Consider the following 23,546-nt stretch of genomic DNA (forward strand, 5'->3'; position numbering starts at 1 on the left):
ATGAAGAAAAAGCAAATTGTGGATTGGCTAAGTTGTCATTTTTCAGCCGGTTGCTTTGATTTTATTTATCAACCGTCATGATATCATCCACTTTGGTCATCAGCTTTTTGTGATATTGAAGAGTTGTAGTCGGATGGCAAAATGAGGGAAATGAGATAAGATCTTCATTTAAACTAGTTGAAATCAGTTGAAATTCCTGTTTTCACCCACAAGCTTCTATTCAGGAAGAAAGGTCAATCTGACTACATTTCATTCATTAAGAATTTAGAGACTCTGCAGAAAGATTGATGTGAAATAGAGTGTTTAAGAACTTGCATTACTTCGCTTGGCTTACTCTTGAGTATAAAGGTGAGTTGACCTTTGACTCCAGAACATACACCCTGAGTCAATAATCTGAGATTCCTCATTTGGCAACTGTGCCTGAGGGTGATAAAGTCAGCTAGCTTCTATGCATCATCATACCTTTTTATTTTCACCTTTCCTTCTTTGCCTTTTATTATGTGTGCTCTGATCTTGACATCATTCATGTCCCAGGATATATAGAAGATGTGCAGGAAAGTGTCCGGACATTCATTACCAAAAGTTTATACTACTAACTTATAATGTGCACAAGAGAAATTTTCTCATTATTTACCTTACATTTCAAGTACTGTCAATCATTGAGTGTGCTTACGGTTTAGGCATTTTTCTGATACATCTTTCTCTCATTCATTCTCCCCAATCTCCTGCCTGCTTTCTGTAGGGTCCATGTTTCAAGTTGCTGGTACCTCACTGGTCCAAGTGTGGGAGATAACTCTTCTTTGTTCCACTTTAGAATGGTTATGCTGTCACTTTACTGAATCCTCCTTAGGAATACTTTGAGTCTTTTCGATTCTTTAAAAGTGGAGAAGCTACAAATTTGGTAGATATTTAAAATGCTCATTTTTTTTGTGAGGTGATTTTGTGATGTTTCCAAAGACCCTTCTTTTCCTCCACTGAATAAAGTTGTTTCAAATGTATTTCCCTCAATGTGAGTAAATACGTCTCTTCTGGCTGATGCTTTATTCTCCCTAGATTCAAGAACTTCTTTTGACCGATCATTCCTTCCCAGTCCAGGCAACCCTCTTGGGCAGAATCAAAGCAGTCTTTTACCATTTTTTTCCTACTGATATTATCCTCATTATCAGAGACGTTAGGCAGCCATGATGTCTGTTATAATTTGCTAGTAGTTAATACCCATGACCTTGGGATCTCAGTCGATTCTAAATAAGTCCATGTTTACATCCTGTTGAACCTATAAAATAAAACATGAGCTATTCAGTAAAGACTGCACTATAATTGGTTCTCTTAGACATATCTATTCAAAATTTTAATCCTCTGCCATAAAAGGACTTGATAATAAATATGATAAACCTTTTTATATTTATATTTTTTATTGTAGTTCTTAAATAGAATTAAATTAAATTAACAGGATTTAACTATTATTGGTCTAGTTCTATTGTGTGAGTGCAGAGCCATTTTCATTTAATCTTGTTTGCTTTATAAAGGCCCAAGTAAAGCATGCAAATTAGATAAAAAGGAACTGACTGGAATCGAAGCTACTCAAGGGCAGGGATTGTATCAGACATCTTTTGCATCCCACCTCGTATCTTTTCGGCTCTTGTTTTCACTCCAGCCATTACTGTGGCACACAGTTTATGCAGGTATAACATGTCAGCACCTTGCCTTAGCTATATATACTCCAAATCTCTTGCTTTCAGCCCTGGATTTTCTCTGCTAATTCTAAATGGGATACCTGTGGGAATCTGCTCAGCCATCTGACACATGCAGTTAAATTACTATGAGATAACCCTCAGAAACTGGGAATGAGAATTGCTCCTCTCTGTCTCAGGTGGACAATTCTGGGGTGCCCATACATAGCTCTTCAGAAGATCCCCAATGGACTTGTGCTCCAGTTGTTCACCAGGGTAATCAGTTCAATGATGCAATTTTAAATTAACTTTCCCTCCTCTGTGTTGCTTTTCCATTTCCCTGTTCCAGGTTCATTTCTCAAATTAAACTCCCCAAATTAAACTTCATGCATTCAAGCCCTTATTTCAGTCCTTTTGTGTAAGAACCAAGGCTAAGACCATAACTTTTGTTTCTCTGTTCACTGAAGAATTCCAAACACTTATAACAGTACCTGGAACATAGTAGGCACTCAACAGATTGTTGTTGATTGAGTGATTGAAATGTATCCAGAGGTTGGACAAGATAAGTGTGATTCCTTGCAGAATGCAGACTTAAGAAAGTTTATTCCTTTGTGGCTTATGCTGCATCTTAAGACTCATTATTAATAATAGGTGCTGTCAGCATCTTTCTGATGCATTATCTGAAACATGCTGCACGGCTCATCTCAAAAAGAAGGAGTTGCCTCTTCACTCTAATGTCAGAATCTCCAGGAAAATAATGTTTTACCAGGTGAATTATAGTCGTCTAACACGGAGTCCAGCATGATGCATTGTTCTTTGCTCATAAATAATACAAAGAGGATACTATGCAAAGATAAAGGCTGGTGATTTAGTCCACATAACCTTTATGTAAACCTCATAAATTGTGCACAGTGGTGTCTGGGAATGTGACAGTGGCTGTGGCACTGGATTGTGTTGACAATGGCAAGCATTTCATGCATTCAGAACAAGAGCTGAAGAGAACACTTCCCTCTCATATTCTCTCAACAGAAAAAAAGATGGAGAAAACAGTTATATTTTCAGAATAAAGCAGACTATTCAAAAATTAACAACAAAATTGAATAAAGAAAAAAAACCACTAGAATATTACATTATTATATAAGGTCTAATTATGGATAGATTCAATTGTACAAGATTTTGTTGGTTACTTGCAAAATTATAGCAATCATACACACACATTCACCCACACATTTATATATTTGCACAATCCTGATAACATGGAAAACCCTTATCCACTTCCACCAGAATGTAAGCATTAGTTTGGAATTTTCCAAGAGTGGAATATGAAAACTTTTAGTAATCATTTTCCATTGTCTTTATGATACATGGGCAAGGAATTTTAGATAAAAACCTGGATTGCAATAATTCAGTCTTTGCTCTGCTGCACTCACCGTGGGAAGTCACAGTGTGTGGTAAAAACAAGGCTCGGAAAAATCATAAATGGCTTGTCATGTTAGGAGGAGGCAAAACCTTAAAAATAACAAATTGTTAAATAATTCAAGGAGAAAATGCTGAATGAGAACTAAAACTTGAATAGCTAATTCTAAAAGGGAGAGAGTCAAAAAGGAAAAAAACAAAAAAACAGACAAAAGCTCTTACCTCAGCATCAGTTCTATAAATATAGTGGAGTTTATTGCATTCTCAAGTACTGAGGTATCATTACACACAAAGTATTATATCTCCATAAAATATATAAGACTTACTCTACTGGAGTTATTCCATTTATCATCTCAACTCAGCTGTGCAACTTCCTTCCATAAAAATTCCTTTATTCTTTCTCTGAGGTTCCAAAATCCTTGAAGGACTAAAATGAGGAAACAGTGATGCAGTATAAGCTTAATTAGCAAAACGGACTAAGATAATATTGTTAAAGATTTCAGTTGTCATTTGGCAAAGGTTACCTTTTAAACAGTTAAATAAGAGACGCTGTCATTTGCTTATAAGTAAAAGTGCTGACTCTAGTAAGTAAAACAACAAAAACCACTGCAGTTTCTTCTGTTGCATTGACCTTAAAAGAGAGATTGTTCATACAATGAGCATTGAGTGCTTTGTTTCTCCCTTTGATTTGTACCTGGAATCAGGTTTTGCTTCAGGCATTTTCCTATAATAAACATTATTTTTTCTAATTAATTAAAAGAAAACATGACCTGCAACATTAAGAATGGGAAGCATCGATATTAGAAATTCAATTTCTAGCCATTCTCCTGTGCAATTATACAGCAGCTACACAGTTTAGCTACCCTTGGTATAAAAAACACAAGTTATAAAAGAAAGTACAGCTTCCAGGTTCTTGAAAAAAGAGAGAGCATTGCCACATACTTGAATCTGGACCCTCTTAGAGGCTGACTTTTTGGAGGCATGTGCCAAAACAACTTAGATATTGTTCTTTATAAAGATAATGTGACTTGCATATGAAGAGAATTCTCAGAAAGGAAGTAGCATTAAAGCGATAATTAATTTTCTTGGGGAATGAAATATGTAATGAAGAAATATGAGAAAAAAAATTCTTGCCATGCTAAGCTTCTGCAGTCATTAAGAGTACTACCCATTTTTCTTACCAGCCCCCAGATTCAAATTGATGTCATTGTATAGGCAAGGATATTTAATGTGCCTTCTATACACTCAACCCTGTGATAGAGTTGTAAAAAGTAGCTGCTATGTTACATAGTCTGGATTCCAAAGAGAACGAAATTCTAGTTAGGGTTTGAGATAACGACGCCACATAACAAATATGTTTAAATCGTATCTCTCACCTGGATTCATGAAGTGTCATTTTTTTCCTAGTCTCTTTTTCACCCAATTGTCAAACAGCGATGTTATGGACTGTATGTTTGTGTCCGCCTAAAGTTCATATGTTGAAGTTCTAACCCCTAATGGGATGTGTTAGGGGATGGAACCTTTAGGAGGTGATTAGGTTATGAGAGCAAAGCTATCGTCATGGTGTTGGTGCCCTCCCTTCTAAGAAGAGACAAGGAGCTAGAGCTTGCTTTCTCTCTCTTGGCCCTCCACCTTGTGAGGATACAACAACCTGGTCAGCAAACCTGGAAAACTGCCTTTACGAGACATTGGATGTGTTGGTGCCTTGATCTTGGACTTCCTAGTGTTCAGAGCTGTGAGAAATAAAGGTTTGTTGTTAAGACACTCAGTCTATGGTACCTCGATATAGCAGCATGAACTAAGACAGAGGCATTACATTTTATGTTTTCAAAAACATAATATTTCTTCTCAAATATTTTTAAGAACTCCCATTTCTCATAGGCAAATAATACCCTTACTTATATGTGATGAGATAAACATTTAAGGAGAGATGGTCATGTTGTGTTGGGAGACAACATTTTTCTGCACATCTTTTGAACAGACTATCTTTCCAAGCGTGTTTGCGTAGTGAGCAGCATGGGAAGATAGAAGTTATCCCTTCAGAGTCAACAGAAGGTTTGTTTACTATATAATATAATATAGATAATTACTTCCTTTGGGCAAAAGGCAGGCAGGCATGCTTACTGTCTAGTATAAAAGATTCAAGTTCCATAAACGTAGAGTTTGAATCCTATAATGTAACCCACTATGAGAGTAGGTCTCACCTGGCCCTCTTTGCATTGCCCTGTTATGGTCCTGGAGAATAAACAAAATTGTTGATATTCTAGCTACTGCTATTGCTGTTAATAATAAAGTCCTTGTTCTCTGGCCCAGAGGTCTCGTGTCTTCTGCCATGACCCATGCAACTGTGCCATGGTAACTTGTTAGTTTGGACTCCTCACAGGTCTTTACATCTTGCCTTTCTCCCTTACCTTTTCTTTCTTTCCTTCATTTGTCCCTCTAACTGACGAGGAAAATGACAAAATGGCTGGGTGGATTCTTGAAAGAAAGGTCATTTGAATCGCAGAAAACATCTCTTCCCAAGAGGTAGTATGTGACAGGAGGGAAAGAGAGGATTGAGAAACCGATGGGGTGCAGAAAAGGGACATTATTTGAAATGAATATCACTTTCATTTGGAATTTTCCACAACTTGTTCCATCTTTATGGCCTTCATTGTCAATATTTATATATATAAATTTTCAATTATTTTCAAACTGATTTGTGTGGCAGGGTTCCATTTTACTCAGACTATTCCCAAATATAATTTCTTTATTATTCTATAATTCATCTTTCCCTACTCATACTTACTCCACCCCTTCCCCCAGCCCCTGTACCATCTCTAGGTATTCCTGGGCATGTGATCACATATAAACTTACTTGTGGAGAATGAGTTTAATTTCATCTGGTCCTATAATTCTAAATACTTCTTTTGATGACTCAAAAGCTTCAGAAAAGTGCTTGTTTTTTCCTTTCCCCTCCATTTGGTGCCACCTGGGTTTAAGTAGTGTTTACTGGTAAGGAAGGTAATGAATTCACAAATTATTGTTATCTGTACAATGTCCCCTAGACCTTGCTGTTCTCTGCTGTCCGGTAGCTGGTTTGGTCTTCTCCCTAGACTGTTCCCCACTAAGTTGAGCTGGTCCCACATGGCCTTTTGTGGGTGTTATGCTGGCACACATCTCTTAAGTCTGTGTCCTCGCCATTAGTATTGGTCTTCAAGTCCCTGCACAGTAAAGGACCTCTGTTGCACACTCCGTGTTTCATCCCAGTCTCCAGGATATTTTGGGTTCCCTGAGCTTGGGTGCCAGAAACTTAACTTCAGTCTTATCTACTTGGCTGCTTTTGTCCCATTCCTCTTATTCTACTCTCTGAGCTGAGTTTAGGTGCTCATCCTCTCCCATGTTATACCCAGGGAATAATCACCACCTTTGACCATTTGGGACTACCAAAGTTCATATAGACATTTTGTTTTCTTTTGCCCTATAGGCAACCCCCCCCTACCCCGACCTACCTAATGGGGAAAGGGAACAGCCTCTCTAAAACAAGGGAAAACACAAACACACACAATATACACACATATAACACCACCACCCAACAAAATTCTATGATTTAATGATTGTATTTTAAAAGGTTTTTTCCCTTCAAAGTTTAGCTTTCAGTACTATTATCCCATTTTATAATTAATATTTTGATATTACAAACTGAAAGACTCTCTCTGCATTTCTACCCTAAAAGTTTGAATTCTTTACTTTCATGCCCCTTCATCCTCACTCAGTTACTCAAGGCCAAGAAATAACCCTGAATGACTAAAGACAAAGACTTACGTGTTGAAATGGAAAGAGAACGATAATATATTTCATAAAATATTACTTTCATTATAATTGTTTCTTATTTCCAAATCTCCTTGCATTCTTTTCTATTTATTTATTTATTTGTTTGTTTGTTTATTTATTTATATTTTTTAGGTGAGGCAACCCTTGGTTGACCTCACAGATTGCAAGGACCTTGTCAATTTACAAACCCTTATTTATTTTTATTTTTTCCACCTACAGCACCTGGTCTTCCTAGGTGGTCTCCCATCCAAGTACTAACCAGGCCCGACCCTGTTTAGCTTTCGAGGTCAGACGGGATCGATCGGGCTTGTTCAGGGTGGCAAGGCTGTAGACTCCTTGCGTTCTTGAACACTTTCCTTGTGCCCTTTCCATTAACCTGTGAAACTTCCACGCAGTTGTCTTAACGCACCCCACATTCCTGTATCTTTTAAAATCTGGTTTCAGCCTCACTGCTTCTAGAAAGACTTTTCTTTCCATCCAAGTTATGTTTCTTTTATTTATTAAATGTCAAACCCCTCTTGCCCTGTGGTTTTAAAATCATTTTTTGTTAGAGTGCTAAATTTATAAGGGTGTGCTTTGGGAGTCACCTAGAGAGAAAACAAAGGTTCCCTACCTTCGCTTCAACCATAGTATCTTTATTTTGTAGGTATTTGTAAAAGTAAAATAGTTCGAAGGTAAAAAAAAAATACTTATTCTGGACTATTTGTCATTTGTTTTATAATTAACAATTGGCAACCTTAAAATGATTCAGTAATTTTTAGGTCTTACATATTCACTTAATCTATAAGTGCTTACATCTAATGTTAATTATATTGTAGATTTTGGAAAGCAGTGAATATGTTTAACCCTTCTGTGTTTCCTCTACATCTTCTATTTTGTACATAAACATACAAGTTGATAAATATTTGTGGTTTTGATTGGCATTGCTATGATCGAATTCTATAGTGACTCAGGAAATAAAAACTTTGGATCGTTCATGCATTGCCTTATTGATAAATTGGGACTCAAGGTCTTCAAGGATGGATAAGATTTGAAATGATAAGTAGGAAGGGGAGAATAATCATAAAATGTGACAGCTTTAAAAAAATTTGGATCTAGAAAAAAATTAATGGTTTCAGCTTTTGCATTTTATAATCTGAGTCTGATAAGGATTCATCCCAGAGTCTTTAACATAAGTGAATCTTCTATTAAGAATAAAGGGCTGTATATAATAAGCAGGTTAAAAGACAAGCCACTTGTCATTAGAGAATGAACCCCCTTGTTTGATGTTTAATGACCAAACATTATTTTGTTCAAAATTGTTATGCATGAATGAACCAAGTTCCTGTAATTAGCAGAGTAACCTTTCCATTGTATAAAAAAAATGACAATGTGTATTTTTACTAATGTAAGCATCCATAATGATAACTTTTTTAAATATAGCACTTTAGAACAGGAAGGATATTTGAAAATAAAGTTCAATCCCTTGTTGATACTATAAGCTCAGGCCCAGAAACGATAGGTATATTCTCCAAGGTCACATGGCTGGTAAACAGCAACGCAAAAAATCCGCTTGGGTGCCTTGACTCTAAACCTACACTGTTGTCCCTCTAAATGAAATCTGCCTTTCCAACTGAGATGAATTATGAAATAAAATGAGAGTATTTGGAATTTTAAAACACATAATGCTCTAAACACGCTACGACAATGCTGCTGTCCTCAGAAAATTAAAAAGCAATTTAGGGAAATGAAATGGGTCAAATGAGCTGTCACTGAAACAAAAGGCTGTGGATCAACCAGTAAATCAGTAACTGCTTCATGTGCTTGAGGTTTTCAACCCCTCAGGGTGGGAGGCAAACCACCAAATAAATTTAAAAGTATTTCCACTGAGTGTTCCTTGTGAAAATCTAAAGACATTTATATTATACACTCTGCACTCTTAATTTCCGGTGCAAAAACAGAACAGCATTCAGTGATCTCATGTTTTAAGAGGGTTATTTTCTATCAGATCTTAAAAAAAAAATACCATAAAGCACTTTAGTGTGGGGAAGGAGAAGCTAATTCTCTCAGTAGAATTAGAGGCTCAGGTATTTTATAACAAACATTGAAATTTTTTTGTTCTGCCTAATCTTGATGATAGCCTGCCATTGCTTTCTTTCCTTTTCGGAAATTTGGCCAACGAAATATAGTAGCTTGCTTTTAACTTGTGCTCCATATACAATTTTAATGATAGTTTTACATACATTACTCAACTCTCAGTATACTCAGAGGTCAAATCAGCATTTAAACAGACATTCTAAATGGAAATGAGTGTCCAGTCATTTATTCGTGGTGGGGTTGATAGAACAGCTACTCTCCAAATCATCTCAAGGTATCAGGAGCCTGGAAAGCCAAGAGCAAGCGTTGATTTCTTCGACCACTTGATTTTAGCAATTGGACTTCAATTGCAGGAAAACAAGAAAGAAAGGCCTTTTGAGCTATTTTAGTCAGCCTCACGTGCACTGATCAATGTGAATTGCTCACATCTGTAGATATCATTTTGACTTTGTCTGACTACATCTCCATTTCAGTTCTGGGTTCCTGGAAAGGTTATTTGGGGTCTTCACTGAGCCTAGCTAAGTGCTATCAACCTTGAATTCAAGAGCTAACAGATGGTGATGGTGAGATTGCTGTTGACTCTATGCTCTCTGATTTCCAGAGTCGGCTTGTGTAAATGCCTAAAATATGAGCATTTCACTATGACCCACCACTGGACTGAGCACGTTATCTCATGAAAACGAATCAGAGTGCAGTAGAGCATCAGTTATCAGAGGTATGTAGTAGACAGAATTATGCCCCCTACCCTGAGATATTCATGTTCTATCCCCTGGAAAATATAAGTCAACATGTTATGTTACACGGAAAGACGGAATTAAGGTGAGCAATCACATGACTTTAATAGGGAGATAATTTTGGATTATCCATGTGTCACACAGGTTTTTAAAAGATAAGAGAGGGAGGCAGAAGAAACAGTGTCAAAGTGATGCTAGGTGAAAAAGTTTTGAGCAGCTAGTGCTATCTTTGAAAAAACAAGAAGGGGCCATAAGCCCAGGGATGTGGACAGCCTAGAGCTGGAAAAGGCAAGAAAACAGATTTTCTCTGAGTCTCCAGAAGGAAAGCAATCCTGTTGATATCTTGATTTTAGCCCAGTGAGACCCTTTTTAGGCTTTTGACCTCCACAACTATAAAATAGTAAATTTTTATTGTTTTAAGCCACTAAGTTTGTGATAATTTGTAACAGCAACAGTAAGAATTACAGGATATTTGGACTTCACTCATCTGGATTGATGTAATTATAGTTTTTCTTTTTAAATTTATATTTATTTATTTATTAACTTTGTTGGGGGGGTGACATTAGTTAATAAAATTATATAGGTTTCAAGTGTATGATTTAATAATACAGCATCTGTATATTGCATTGCATGTTCACCACCCAAAGGTTAAATCTCTTTCTGTCACCGTTATTTGACTCCCTTTACCCTTTTCTACCTCTCCCACTTTTCTCTTCCCCTTTGGTAACCACTAAACTGTTGTCTGTGTTTATGAGTTTTTGTTTGTTTGTCTTTTGTTTGTTGCTTTCAGTTTATATTCCACATACAAGTGAAATCGTATGGTTCTCAACTTTTCCTAACTTAATTTGCTTAGCATGATAATCTCAAAATCCACCCATGTTGTCACAAATGGCAGTTTTTCATCTTATGGCTGAGATATATTCTGTTGTATATATGTACCACATCTTCTTTATCCAATCATCTATCGAAAGGCATTTCAGTTGTTTCCATGTCTTGGCCACTGTGAATAATGCTGCAATGAACATCGGAGTACATATATTTTTACAGATAAATGTTTTCATAATTTTGGGGGTAGATACCTAGTAGAGGGATTGCTGGGTCATATGGTAATTCTATTCTTAATTTTTTGAACACCTCCATACTGTTTTCCATACTAGTCATACCAATTTATATTCCCACCAGCAGCATATGAGGGTTCCTTTTTCCCCACAACTGCTCTGACGCTTGTTATTACTTGTCTTGTTGATGACAGCCATTCTTAGAGGTAGGAGGTGGTATCCCACTGTGGTTTTGACTTGTATTTCCCAATAGCTAGTGAATTTGAGCATCTTTTCAAATGTCTGTTGGCTGTTTGTATGTCTTCTTGGGAGAAGTATCTGTTCAGGTCTTCTGCCCATTTTTTAACTGGATTGTTTTTTTTTTGTTGTTGTTGTTGCTGTTGAGTTGTATGAATTCTTTATATATTTTGAATATTAGCCCTTTATCGGAGGTGTCATTAGCAAATATCTTCTCTCATTCAGTTGGTTGCCTCTCTGTTTTGCTGATGGTTTCTTTTGTTGAGCAGAAGCTTTTTAGTTTGATATAGTCCCATTTATTTATTTTTTCTTTTACATCTCTTGCTTTTGGGGTCAAATTCATAAAATCCTCTCTAAAACCAAGGCCCGTGAGTTTAGTACCTTGTTGGAACACAAAACTAGCCTCAACAAATTTAAGAAGATTGAAATCATACAAATCTCAGACCAATAATCTCAGACCATATTCTCTGACCAATAAATTTTAATTTATTTTTTATATGTGCTATAAGGTGACTTTGTATTTATTCATTTTAACAATGAATAACATTTTGTGAATATACTACAATATATTTATCATAATTTATTTATCTACTCTTTTATTTATGAAAACTTAGATGCTTTCCACGGTTCGCTATTACAAACATCCTATAATAACCTCTTGTACTTACTTCCTTGTGTTTTTAAACAAATGTTTCCCTTGGGTATGAACTTGGACATAGAATTATTGAGATGTATAAAATACTCATTTTCAATTCATATAGGCATTGATAATTGCTACCCAAAGTGGCTGAACCAATTTACACAACCACCAGCAGAATAAAAGTTTGAATTTATCCATATTCTTGCCACAACTAGTCATAGACTTTTTATTGAGTTGGTCTTATGGGTTTTATATCATGTTATAACAGATGGTATTAATTACATAAAAATTCAGCTAATTTCTGATAGGTAGTAATATTTTTAAAGGCTTCACTTAGAACTTTACGGTGGCTTCTTATTGCTTCCATTGTAAGATGTAAGATTGCTAACAGGACGTGTATACTTGGCCTGACCTGTTTCTCCAGCCTGACTTCTTCCCCCACTCTATCTTGCCCTTTATGGTTCAGTTGTGCTATGTGGCTTGTACCTCTTTGCACATACGACACTGATTCTTTACTTTAAGGTTGTCTTCATCTCTATCTGCCACCTGGAGATCCATCACTTCCACGCCCCCACCCCAACCTAATCTCTTTTCCTAGTCTAAAATTCATATAAGAACACATATTCATCAAAAAAAAAATCTTAACTTTCCTTTGGGTTCTGTGCCTTTCTTTTGGTTCTCATCACAATGCATCATCAGATCAAAACTTTTTAAAATAGATACTGTAAGTACATAAGTCAAATATCCAAAGTTGAAAAAGATATAGAGCAAAAAATTCTCCCTCCCTCCATAATTGCCTCCCCTGAAGATAGCAATTATTAAGTTCTTGTTTAACCTTTTAGAAAAGTTTTCTGTACATATACAAGCCAATATAATGCGCACACACACACGCACACACACACGCACACACACACACACACACACACACAGCCTTCTTTCTCATCAATTTCTTTCTAAACATTGGCTGAGAGGGTCTCTCTCTCTGGAAATGGAACATAAAGACCTAGACATTATGAATATGAGGTGCCTGGTTATGGGAAGATCCCAGGAAATCAGAAGAAACAGCAAGTGCAGAGGCCTGAGGCAGTAGCCGGAGGTTTGGCATATGCTCCACAACAACAAAGGGGCCAGTGGTAGACTGGAGGCAATGAAAGAGTCGTAAAAGATTAAGTCTGGATCATGAATAGATTTCTATTTTTTTAATAAAAATATTAACGTGTGTGTTGGAAAGCATTAGAGTCCGTTCTGTAACCCAGTGTTTTTAATTTTAATAAAATAATGATATACTTTTATTATTTCTGTGAAAATCATTTATGATATTTTTGGATTCATAGCATTATGTGTGTGTTTAAATAGCTTTGTATGTGTTCAGTGTTCATTTTTCTCTGTGTTTATGTGTGTACTAATATTTGGGAAGGGTTATAGTCCTTTAAAATCATAAATTATATAATGAGCTTAATCTTTTTAAAAAATGAATCTCTGTTGTACGAGATGATACAATTAGCATATTTTCACTTACTTTCCCCTCTCTTGTCTCTCCTCTACCCTTCAATTTAGTCTTTTTTAATTATTATCATTGTAGAGTTAAATGCTCTTATACTTCTATAATTTGAACTGTCAGCTTTAAATGATATCCTTTGATTCCCGGCTATTAACCATTAAGTGCTCCCCGCCTGTCTTGTTGCTATGGTTTTCCCCCAGTCATCTTGGAGACTAAATTTTGTCTTCCAGTAAGACAGACTCATGGGAACAATTTTTTCTCAGTTCTCATTTATTCAACAATATTTGCCTATAGTTTTCAAAGCTAAAGAATCAGTTGACTTGATATAATTTCCTTAGCTTAAATATTTTCTTTAAGTTAATTTTATATGTTGATCAACAATCTTATAGGTTTGAATGTTCCTGTAGATTTTCTCACCATTCCTGTTTTAATCTATTCTTCTGGCTTTTAAAGGGGTTTGCGTACTTTGAATATCATATATCTTGATATCTACTTTTCTCAGTCAGTTTCTTTAACAGAGACTTGCCCTTTCAGCATGTAGATAGATTCAAGTCTACTTTTATTTCAGTAACAATTTTTTGAATTATGACTCTATATTTTTTCCTTATAAGTCTTTTCCTTCTGTAGAGGATCCTACTTAGATGCATGCTAAGTACATCTTGCCTGCTTCTGTCATTTTCTTGCTCTTTTGTTTTTTATTCTTCAATTTCTTTTTGTAAATTTGCTTTATTTCTATCCTTTCTCCCCTTACGTTTTCTTCAGTGTTTTTTTTCTCTTGCATGCCTTCCATTTTCATCTTTACAACTGCATTGATTTTACTTTTTTGTCTGCTTTCTTGAGATCTGACACCTTTTGTTTCAACTCCTTCAATTTTTTCAGCACTTATTTCCTGAAGACTTTGATTTTTACTTTGTGATATTATTCCAGTGTGGCAATAGTCATTCAGCTTTTCAAATTTCTGATAAAATGTTTTCTCACAAGTTTCAGCTGATGGTTGGATTTGTTGTCAGTAAATTTTCTGCTCTTTAGGTTTTGCATCATTTTAAGTTTAGTGGCAGATAAATGTATTTGACATGCGTCACTGCTGAAACATGTCAACTTTGTCTTTTGATTATGCAGTAGATTTTTTAAAAAAAAATTAAATATATCTATTTAATCTTTTCTCTCTAGATCTATCTTTTGGCTGTAGTCTGCTAACATTTGATCTTATCAATTTAATTTCATCTCCCTGATTGATAAGCACTGTCTTCTATATAGAGTGTATTTATGAATATATTATCTAGAATAAAACTAATGGCAGAGATTCTGTGACAATTTACTAGATCTCTTTCGCAGGCTGACAACTGTTCAAAACTCTTATTCATTCAGGTTCAGTTCCACGTGTTACTAAGCTCTTTAATTGTCCTTTTATTCACCCTAGTCTTTTCACCACTTCCAGCCATACTTCAGTCTTTATCCTAACAGTAATTCAATTATCTCTTTCAGAAGAAAAACCTCTTATTAGAGTATAGTTGATTACAGTTACATTTGACTCTTGTTGGTATTAGAGGGCACGAAAATAAATTTCTGGACTAATTCTTATCTTGTCATGTAATAAAAATGATGACATTATCATCGTTATATTATTATTATTAATCAGCATTTACTGATTATTTACTATCTGTCCTACAACTGTACAAACTATTTTGAACAAAATACTTTAATCTTCACAGTAGTCTTAATATAGTGGAAACTATGACCCTCCCCATTTACATATAGAAAATCTAACATATAGAATGTTTAAATAACTCCCTCAAAGTTACCTAGACAGTACTTAGTGGAGCCAGCATCAATATCAGGCAGTCTGATGTTAGAACATACTTTGTAAACTACTGCTCTATACATCTTTCTTTATTAATTCTATAATCTTGATTCTGTCCCCTAATTTGTCTAGAACTTTGTTCCTCATCTCTACATTAAGGGCGTTAAAGTAGCTGATCTCAAGGATCTTTACCACTTCTAGTATTTTATGATTCTGAGAGAGTCTTTCATTTATTTTTCCTATACTTTATATAAAACGCACATTTTTTTTTTTCATGTAGAATGTCCAGGAGTCCACTTCCAACATTATTTCTAGAATAATGCTGACTTTCTCATTTCTTAAGGGATTATGCCTGAGTTCCTGTTGAGAGGATACCAAATCAGTATTTAATATGTAGCAAATAGACTCACCTTAAAAATGGAAGCTCCCATCCTAAGTCAGTTAATATTACAAGCATATTCCTGGGAATGCGTGCTATTGGGCCCACCTTATGCAAGAGGGACTCTACCTTAGTGGAGAATCTACTAACCTCTTATTAGTTTTATTTTTTTTTAAATCCTTTATCCTCCTGTGTGGTAAACTTAGACGGCAAGCTCATACAGCTAGTGACAACTAAAACCAAGTTCGAGGCCATTTTGCAATCCCAGCCAGTCCTCCTTATGCAACTGTCTCAAGAGTCACAAGTGACAGGCAGTCCTAAATTAATCCTATTTGGGCTGATTCTCTGTTGCTGTAGATTCCTGTCTCTAGTTTGCTGTTTAGCAGACCATGCTGATGCCTCTTTGGTATGTCGTTGTCAGATCCGCTTCAAACCAAACATGTAAAACATTTGCTTTCTTTAACACACCTCTTTTCTCCAAAAGAGCAACTCAGAAAGTGATTTCTGTGGAGGAAAAATCTTTGACTCATCTTGTGTCTTGTAAGTTCTGTGCTTCCTGGAAACTTACAAGTGGGTGGGATGATGATTCAACCCAATTCAGACTTGATGTTTAACATTTTAAATTCCTGGTTGGTGTTTACTTTGCTGTGACTTTATCCATATTTTCTTTCTGTCTTTAGATCAGTCAATCTCTTTAGGAAAATGATATTCTAACAGTTCTAGGTTAGGCTTCAGGTTCTGGAAGAGATGGCAGTTTCCCTGTCTGTGCCTGATCCAGCAGAGTCTCCTCTCTAAATACCCTAAGGCACTTGAAGGCTCCTATTTCTCTACATTTTCCTTTTTTTTTTCCTTTCTTTTATTACCGCTGTTTCTTACCTTTATTTTAAATCTTCCAAGAAAATCTGGAAGCATACTTAAGTGTTTAGTCCTACAGTTAGCACCTCATTACAGAAGAAAGCTTACAATTATGGACTGAATATGTGCATCTTCCCCAAATTCCCATGTTGAAACTTCAATGTAATCTTCAATGTAATAGTGTTAAGGGGTGGGACCTTTGGGAGGTGATTAGGTTATCTGGGTGGAGCCCTCACGAACATGCTTGGTGCTTTTATAAGAAGAGATGCGAGAGAGATGTTCTCTTTCTCTGCCATGCAAGAAAGCAACCATCTGAAAATTGGGAAAAGAGCCTTCACCAGACACAGGGTCTGCCAGCACCTGGAGCTTGGACTTCCTAGCCACTAGAACTGTGAGAAATAACTGTCGTTTAAGCCACCCATTCTGTGGTAATTTGTTATAGCAGCCCAAACTGATCAAAACAGCCAGGGACCAAAAAATAAGATCTGGGTTTACAGCCCAATCTCTGCTCCTATGACCTTGAACAATTCACTAAACCATTTTAATTTTTAGTCTTTTTAAAGATATACCTCCCACTGATGATTTTAAAAGCCTCTACCAACTTTAAATTGCCATGATTATATTCATTATAAAGAACTATCATCTTAATCTTAGTGACATAATAATCTGAATAATGAAAACCTTAGTTTCTAAGTAACTGCCTATCATTCAGAATTCTTTTCCAAACGTAGTAATTCTGGAAAGATAGCTAATTTCCCATTCTTACTTTGGAGAAGCCCCCTAGGTAGAAAATAGAAAGACTAGAATACGATTTTAAAGTTTTAAATTTTATTTTAAAGCTACATAATCTCTTATTGTCTTTTGTAGATGGAGCTTTGATTAGATGGATTTAGGTGGGCTATATCATTTATAACAACAGTTCAAGGCTTTTTCACATGAAGATATTGATCAGTTACCCAAATAAAAGTTGTATGTAAATTTTTTTACTAAAAAGATTCAAGGATTACATACTTATCCTGCTAATGGACAAACCACTTCCCTCCCCCCCAGCTTATTCTATATAATAAAACAATAGTGTACCACATAGAAGTCAGGGAAAAAAAAAATGGAAGAAAGGAAAAAAAAAGATTAAAAAAAATCCCCAAATGCAAATTTCTCCAGAGCTACACTCATAGCACATCAGCACTTACTGTCAGATATCATACCCTTGGGCAGAATTCATGCTGTTTTGCAACCTAGGGCTGCTGTGCCTACCTTCAGGGTGAGATCTTTCCTTCTGCTACCAAGTCCATTACTTAAACACCTTGCCCTAAGACTTGGGCAAAGATGCCCGCTGGGCTCTGTTTTAGCTCCCCTGTGGTGGAAACCAGAAGAGCAAAAGACCAAAGGGATGTCCTTAGTAGTGACAGTACCTCCTCCCCCTTCTAGACCATACTTTGATACCAGATAATCCATCCTCATGGCTCTGAGTTAGTTTCCAGGGCCTGTGCAAGCCTATTCCTTGAGTCCTTTCACCTGACAGTAGATCAAGCCACCAATTTGCTTACCCTTATGCCTAAGGGGTTCTTAAGGGGCTCTTTATAAAAACATTTTTTTTTTTTTTTTTTTTTTTACATTTCAATTGTAGTTGACATTCAATATTATATTAGTTTCGGGATATAGCATAGTGATTAGACATTTATATAGCTTGCAAAGTGATCCTCCCCCATAAGTCTTGCACCCATCTGGCACCATAGTTATTGCAAAATTATTGCAATAACTGTATTGCAATTATTGACTGTATTGCAATTATTGACTGTATTCCCTAAGCTGTACTTTATATCCCTGTGACTATTTTGTAACTGATGATTCGTACTTCTTAATCCCTTTACCTTTTTCACCCAGCCCCTCAATCCCCCTCCCATCTGGCAATCACCAGTTTGTTCTATCTATGAATCTGTTTTCATTTTGTCTGTTCATTTATTTTGTTCTTTAGATTCCACATATAAGTGAAATCATATGATGTTTGTCTTTCTCTGTCTGACTTATTTCATTTAGCATAATACCATGTTGCAAATGATAAGATTTTATTTTTTTTTGTATGACTGAGTAATATTCCATTATACATATGTAATGCATCTTTTTTTTTTTTTTTTAATCTATCTGTCTTTTGCTTGGAGCCTTTCATCTATTTACATTTAAAGTAATTATTGATAAGTATGTAATTATTGCCATTCTGATAATGCTTTCTGATTATCTTTGTAGTTCTCTGTTCCTTTCTTATTCTTTTGTGTTCTTCTTGTGTATGTTGATGGCTTTCTGTAGTGTTGTGTATGGATTTTTTTCTCTTTATTTCTTATATCTCTCTTGTAGATATTTGATTTGTGGTTATCATGTGCTTCATTACCAAGCTATGTTTATAGCAGTGTATTTTAAGTTGATGGTTGCTTACATTCAAACACATTCTAAAATCACTACCATTTTCACTAACCTTCTTCATATTTATGTTTTTGTCATTGTTTTCTACTTCTTTTGTGTGTGTGTGTATCCATAATTTTTTATTGTAATTGCCCATAATCTTCCTACTTTTGCCTTTTAACCTTTGTACTAGCATTGGTGCTGTTTGATCTACTGCTTTTATTATATGTTTGCCTTTGTCAGTGAGAATTTTTTTTCTTTGCAATATTGTCTTATTAATGTTTTAAATTTTTTCTTCTTCTTCTCAAAGATGTCCCTTTAACATATCATGTAATATTGGCTTGCCGATGATGAACTGTGAGGCTTTTTCTTCTCTGGGAAGCTTTTTATTTTTCTTTCTATTCTAAATGATAGCCTTGCTGGGTAGAGTAATCTTGGTTTTAGGTCTTCGCTTTTCATCACTTTGAATATTTTGTGCTAATCCTTTCTGGCCTGCAAAATTTCTGTTGAGAAATCAGCTGCCAGCCTTATTTAGGGGGCTCCTTTTGAAGAGGGTGGGATGCAGCAAAGCCTTCACCATGAAGACCTAAGCTGGAACAGACAAGGGGCTGGAGACAGCTCTCCCCGTACCACCACATTCTAACAGGAAATTCCAAAGTGTCCAAGAATAGTGAATTCAACCTGACTTTCTTAGTAACATAAAAGTATATTTATAAGGTCAGAGGATAGAACATATTTTATTTGATGGTGTGATTTCTTTATAACTCTTAAATATTTAGACATAAGATACATGGACCTCCATGTGTGCTCTTATCCTGAGTCTTACAAATGTCAGGGCTGGGCTTGTCTTTAAGTGCTGTTTTCACTATGTGCCTAATTTTGCCTTGTAGCACCAGAGTTGGCAAAAGGTACAGGTCTGGGTTTATCAAAGCAGCACTCAAAGTCTCTCTGGGTTAGCACAGGAAGGCCCATGAGTCTCCTTTCACTCCATGACTTCATTCAGGACCATTTGGGATAGAGATAATTTGAAACTTCTGACAACCTTCTATGTCAGTGCTTACTTCTAGGGCTATGCCCACTTCTCTGGTCTAATTTGGTTGAGTTAACTGCAGTTTGTTCTTCTTGTATGAAAGGAGAAAATGAAATGAAATTAATATTTATTGAGCACTAACAAAGTGCTAGAAATTTTATATATGTTCTCCCCTCACCACTTAAATTTTACAACAAGACAGATATCTCTGTTGGACAGAGGAGGAAACTGAAGGTTAGAGAAGTTAAGAAATTGGCTAAGGAATCTCAGGCTTTTCAGTTACCAAAATTATTTGTGATTTTGCTAACCTCGTAATTACTACAAAAGACCTTTCTCAATGTAAAACTTCCACTAGTCTTCTATTCTTCAAAGACAGCCCCAGGAATCTTGCTCACACTTCTGTTGTCTCAAACCAGCCAAGCATTGACTGATCCTGAGTTTAGCTCCCTGAGTGGTGGCTTCTCCATGATGAAGCCGAGTGTGGGAACTTCACCATGGCTGCTTTAGACTTAGAATAAATGGTGAGAAGAGTGTAAATTTTCATATAAAAATAACAGCTTGCATCAAAACCTGAAGTTTCTGGACAGTGTAATTAGTTGAGTTCATGGCTAGGCTTGGATTTCAGCAGAGGGCATTGGTAGGATGTTAAGCCCCATAGCAATGCCCCTTCAATTTACCCAGCTAAGTTACCAGGCCCAACCCCATGTCTGGCATGGAGAATGAAGTACTTATGAAAGATTAGTGTGGCAGAAGACTCACAAATGGCCTATAAAAGCAACAAAGAGCAAGAGAGGGTGCCCCTTGGAAGACAGCCTGACACTCATAGGTAAAGCTGGACTCTCTTCACTAATTAAAGGGAATCCCTTTATGTGTATAATCTCAGTCAGGGCCTGACTGGGGTTGAGGTTTAAAGTTCACCTATAGTTGAAAGGAGTTAAGGAGATCAAGAATGGACAAGCTAACCTTTTCCTTTATATAATCTCTACATTTATTCAGTTTCATTCAGTAAGATTTTATTGAGCATCTACTACTTATAAAGAACTGTTTAAGCATTGTGAAATAAAATACAATGGTCACTGTTTTCCAGGCAACCATCACCTCTAATGAAGGAGAGAGCAATATACATAGGCAACTCATAAATTTTCATAGCGTGAGACAGTGTGCTAATGATATGCTATGATAGAAGTACAAATTGCAATGAAATAAAAAGGGAGAGGGGGATTAACTTTAGTGCCTGTGCTGCGGGAGAGGCTGCTACCAATATTCTAAATCTCATTGGTCCAGATACTCTTTGTTTGCTCCTTAGGGACTGTCTACTGAATTGTCTAGAAAGAAAATATTATACAATATGTCCTGTTTTTTTTTTTAATTAGAGAAGTATTAATAAGCATTTCCACTTTTTTTGTATGAACCAATCTATCATTTCCCTCTGAAAAGCACAAGATCCTGTCTACAATTTCTAGTTATGCTTGTTCCCCTTTATTTTTAGACAGGTAATTTTAACCATGAGTTGATGGTGTTCTAGCTTAAGAAAAGAATCACTTCTTTAACATTATAAACTCAATTATGAATCCTATTAACCTTTTTAATTATGTTTTCCAGTTGATGAGACAGATTTCCAGACAGTGGAATTCCTGGATAATTATCGTATTTACATAAGTATGATTTTTTTTGGGGGGTGGGGAGGGTCAGAGAACAAACTTTAAGATAAATTAGTAGAAATGTAAAGTGATACATGGAAAATCCTGTGGTTTTATTTTATTTTTTTCCCTGGAACATCAACTTCTTAAAGTTTCTGCAGTAAGCTGGTTAGAATGCAGTTTATCGAGAAATGATATGGTAACTGTCATTTGGAAGCTTCCTGCATCTATCAGGTAAAGTGATTAAACCCGCATCCATCATTCAGCATAATTAATCAATAAGACACAACAGCTCATGTTCGAGTGCTGATTAATCTGTAGTTCAGGTATATACATCTCAGACTTCAAGCTCATATAAGAAATATATCCATCAATGCTGCCACATGCAACAGTGTGCCCTACTGCAATTACAAAATGGGTAGATATTCTTTAAAGAAGAATGGAAAGAGGTTTTATTACTAACTGGAAGCAAAACAGTACAGAGTTCTTTAAAGACTGCTAAACAGAGAACAAAAATCCAGTAGAACGGGTTTCCTTGTTATTTATTTTATTTTATTTTTTTTCCTGAATGATGTGAAATAATTCTTCACTTTATGAAATAGATTTCTGACTATGAAAGACATAAATTTAACGGTCTATTCATTTAGTTATGCAACAAATAGGAAATTCCAAAGTGTCCAAGAATAGTGAATTCAACCTGACTTTCTTAGTAACATAAAAGTATATTTATAAGGTCAGAGGATAGAACATATTTTATTTGATGGTGTGATTTCTTTATAACTCTTAAATATTTAGACATAAGATACATGGACCTCCATGTGTGCTCTTATCCTGAGTCTTACAAATGTCAGGGCTGGGCTTGTCTTTAAGTGCTGTTTTCACTATGTGCCTAATTTTGCCTTGTAGCACCAGAGTTGGCAAAAGGTACAGGTCTGGGTTTATCAAAGCAGCACTCAAAGTCTCTCTGGGTTAGCACAGGAAGGCCCATGAGTCTCCTTTCACTCCATGACTTCATTCAGGACCATTTGGGATAGAGATAATTTGAAACTTCTGACAACCTCCTATGTCAGTGCTTACTTCTAGGGCTATGCCCACTTCTCTGGTCTAATTTGGTTGAGTTAACTGCAGTTTGTTCTTCTTGTATGAAAGGAGAAAATGAAATGAAATTAATATTTATTGAGCACTAACAAAGTGCTAGAAATTTTATATATGTTCTCCCCTCACCACTTAAATTTTACAACAAGACAGATATCTCTGTTGGACAGAGGAGGAAACTGAAGGTTAGAGAAGTTAAGAAATTGGCTAAGGAATCTCAGGCTTTTCAGTTACCAAAATTATTTGTGATTTTGCTAACCTCGTAATTACTACAAAAGACCTTTCTCAATGTAAAACTTCCACTAGTCTTCTATTCTTCAAAGACAGCCCCAGGAATCTTGCTCACACTTCTGTTGTCTCAAACCAGCCAAGCATTGACTGATCCTGAGTTTAGCTCCCTGAGTGGTGGCTTCTCCATGATGAAGCCGAGTGTGGGAACTTCACCATGGCTGCTTTAGACTTAGAATAAATGGTGAGAAGAGTGTAAATTTTCATATAAAAATAACAGCTTGCATCAAAACCTGAAGTTTCTGGACAGTGTAATTAGTTGAGTTCATGGCTAGGCTTGGATTTCAGCAGAGGGCATTGGTAGGATGTTAAGCCCCATAGCAATGCCCCTTCAATTTACCCAGCTAAGTTACCAGGCCCAACCCCATGTCTGGCATGGAGAATGAAGTACTTATGAAAGATTAGTGTGGCAGAAGACTCACAAATGGCCTATAAAAGCAACAAAGAGCAAGAGAGGGTGCCCCTTGGAAGACAGCCTGACACTCATAGGTAAAGCTGGACTCTCTTCACTAATTAAAGGGAATCCCTTTATGTGTATAATCTCAGTCAGGGCCTGACTGGGGTTGAGGTTTAAAGTTCACCTATAGTTGAAAGGAGTTAAGGAGATCAAGAATGGACAAGCTAACCTTTTCCTTTATATAATCTCTACATTTATTCAGTTTCATTCAGTAAGATTTTATTGAGCATCTACTACTTATAAAGAACTGTTTAAGCATTGTGAAATAAAATACAATGGTCACTGTTTTCCAGGCAACCATCACCTCTAATGAAGGAGAGAGCAATATACATAGGCAACTCATAAATTTTCATAGCGTGAGACAGTGTGCTAATGATATGCTATGATAGAAGTACAAATTGCAATGAAATAAAAAGGGAGAGGGGGATTAACTTTAGTGCCTGTGCTGCGGGAGAGGCT

At 36.0% G+C, this 23,546-nt stretch overlaps 1 pseudogene; it reads right to left on the reverse strand.

Moving 5' to 3' along the window:
* Window positions 1-7,109: 7,109 nt before the first annotated feature.
* LOC111737930 lies at window positions 7,110-7,232 on the reverse strand (annotated as a pseudogene).
* Between the last annotated feature and the right edge of the window lie 16,314 nt (window positions 7,233-23,546).

This window comes from Pteropus vampyrus, unplaced genomic scaffold, assembly GCF_000151845.1.
Source record: "Pteropus vampyrus isolate Shadow unplaced genomic scaffold, Pvam_2.0 Scaffold32, whole genome shotgun sequence".
Taxonomy (NCBI): Eukaryota; Metazoa; Chordata; class Mammalia; order Chiroptera; family Pteropodidae; genus Pteropus; species Pteropus vampyrus.